The sequence below is a fragment of the Hypanus sabinus genome, unplaced genomic scaffold (genome assembly GCF_030144855.1).
Source record: "Hypanus sabinus isolate sHypSab1 unplaced genomic scaffold, sHypSab1.hap1 scaffold_43, whole genome shotgun sequence".
Classification (NCBI taxonomy): Eukaryota; Metazoa; Chordata; class Chondrichthyes; order Myliobatiformes; family Dasyatidae; genus Hypanus; species Hypanus sabinus.
This window is the reverse complement of record NW_026781307.1, coordinates 1,100,267-1,103,088: the sequence shown is the minus strand read 5'-3', so window position 1 is coordinate 1,103,088 and position 2,822 is coordinate 1,100,267. Positions and strand designations below refer to the sequence as shown.

At 46.0% G+C, this 2,822-nt stretch overlaps 1 pseudogene; it reads left to right on the top strand.

Moving 5' to 3' along the window:
• Window positions 1–1,756: 1,756 nt before the first annotated feature.
• Window positions 1,757–2,433, top strand: LOC132388869 (GPI-linked NAD(P)(+)--arginine ADP-ribosyltransferase 1-like; annotated as a pseudogene).
• The last annotated feature ends 389 nt before the right edge of the window (window positions 2,434–2,822 follow it).

Sequence of the window (2,822 nt, the reverse complement as noted above, 5' to 3'; positions counted from 1 at the left end):
GAGTCCAGCGGTTCTAGCCCCTGTTAAGGATCGGAGTGTGATGGGGAAGGCTTCTGTGAACTGTTTCTGATCCATTTCCAATTCTCACTCTGAGGCAACGTGCCGAGCTAAAGGACTTGATCTAAAACCCACCCACAATGGCCTCAGTATGCTCTTTTTCGAAACCTAACACTTGCGTACAAACGCTTGTCCCGTCAATTCGTCGTCGTCGTCGTAGTAGTAGTAACAACAAAAACAACAACAAAAACAATAATAATAATAATAATAATAATAATAATAATAATAATAATAATAATAATAATAATAATAATAATAATAATAATAATAATAACAACAACAACAACAACAACAACAACAATAGCAACAACAACAATTTGTCACTGAGGCAGTCTCTTTTCTGCAGGTGGCGAAAAGTTTAGGGGACGAGGAAAGAGATTTCGAGAGAAATCACCCGGCCGGTGCTGAGCACGTGGGATGGACAGCCGGAGGGCGTGATGTGAACAGAGTCGCCGAACTGAGTTAATAAGAGAATAAACTTTAGATGGATTTTCCATTAATACCAAGACCACACCTTTCTGAAGGATGTAATAGCACTGGTTCCAGTGGGAAGGGAGTCACCAGGTCATTGCCTGGGGCAGCAAAGCTCGTTCCTTTGTTTGCTTTACCTGGAACGGGGGAGATAAAAAGGGACATGGCTGAAACTTACTCAGAAAGGGATATGATTTTAGAACAGACGGCAGAAAACCCTTCCCCATCTCAGGGGCAGATAAAGTAGCGGTCGTAGATCTCTGGATAGGAGATGTAGAGCGATCCTGCGGATCCATTCTTCACCCGGACAGGCGTGAGCATCTGAAACACACTGATGGAGACAGCAGTGGAAGCGGATTTCCGAACATCATGCAGGAAGTGCCCAGACGTAGAGGTGAATCATCCAGGCATTGGTATCTACTGGTTAACTGCTGGAAGATGGGTGCCCAAAATCCGTCTCTCCAACAACTGGAGTCAGAAAATCCGAGTGTAATTTCTCACAGAAACAACCGATCCCCTCGCCAAGATCCCGAATAGAGTTTGGTCCATATTCCTCTAAAAATACCCTCTCTTAGTTCGTTCACTCATTATGGCCGTGTCATATAAAGTAGGCGATGATGTTCCAATGTCTGATTGTTCTTGAACCTGTTTCCTAACTAATTTATTTGCCATTTTATTCTGCTGGACAGTGTCTTCACAGGCCGGGTGATGCCAGTCATTACTATCTATCCCCTGATCCATGGATTCCCGTGACCTTGTTCGGGGAGCTGCTTCGCTTTTCCCCCGGGGAGCTGCAGCTCTCGAAGGGATGGGGAGCTTTACCCCTCCTTTGACAGAGGTGAATCTCTACTCCGTCTCTCCCTGTTCATGTACCTGTCTTTCAAATATCCTCAGTGCCGATACCCCATCCAGTTAGGTTGCTGACATGTTCAATGTGGTGTAAATACTCGGTTTCCTATTAAATCGCTCCCACAACACAAAGTCATCAAGTTCATGATATACCAATAATGTGGAAAGGATTATGTGCAGTTAAGCTGTTTATGTGCCTCATAATTCTATACAACTCTGTATTTTGCCTTCCGTCTCGTATGGTCAACTGAATAAGCCCTCGCTCTTTGAACTCTTCTGCATAATGTAGCATTCTAATTCCAAGTTTCTATCCGTTTCCAGGTCGGGGAATGCAGACACGGACACTTGGAGCAGTGAGGATGACGTCATCATAATGAGCATGATGAATGATTCTGCCGCTTACATCTACACCCAGAGCGAAGAGTCCGACATGTTGGCCACCGAATATCTCGCAAAGGAGCGTGAAATTAATCGTGTGCTTGACGAAGCGTGGACGGAGGCGCTTTACATACGAGAAAACGACATGCGGCTGAGCAAGGTCCCAGTGCCCCGGGGGCTCAAAGAAGAACACGTGGTGGCCATAATTGCCTACACGGTTGAGAGTCCGTTCTATAGCCAGTTCAATGCGGCGATGAGGTTGTACGGGGCGAACGACTCCGTCTACGCGGAGAAATTTCCTTTCAAAGGATTCAGTATCTTCTCTCCGTTGCCATCGAGAGAGTGAGAGAGGACTTTGGTTTGGCACCCCAGCCGACCTACAGAGGAATGCAGAAACTGTCCTTTGGTGAGGTGGGATCTAGAATGAAATTTGGTTATTTTGCTTCGTCCTCTCGCACGGAAGGACAGACGTTCGGCACAAAAACAATGTTCACAATTTTCTCTCATTACGGTGCACAGATACAAAATTACTCGGCTGTCCCCGATGAGGAAGAGGTTCTGATTCCTCCATATGAAGCGTTCATAATCATGAGTTACGAACTGCGTCTGCGGAGTTTATATTTCCCTCCAAACGGACGGGGAGGCTGGGATCCCAGTACGGGTGGAGAGGGGCAGTGAAGGCGAGATGATTGTGCTGCGGTGTGAGGGGACCGCCATTTTCGCAATGGCGTGGCTGTCCATCCTGGCGCCCTTGGTTCACCTTTCGCTGTAATGTACGGGCAGACCGCTCACATCTCTGATTCGTACTTCAGCAAAGATTCTCACATCTGCTGGAGAATAAGGGTGGGTTAGCTAATAGATTTGATAACGAGAAACTTCCATGTAGAGAAACTAATATTACAACGTTTCATGTCCCAGATCATTCATCAGATCTCTTCTTTTTTTTTTGATTCTCTAACGACAGGTGCATCAGTTAGCAGATTCTTCCTCTCTTCCTGCGGACTGTCTCTATCGTTCTTCTTCCGTCTTTCATTCTTTCGTTTGTCCAGCATTCTTTGATATGGCGG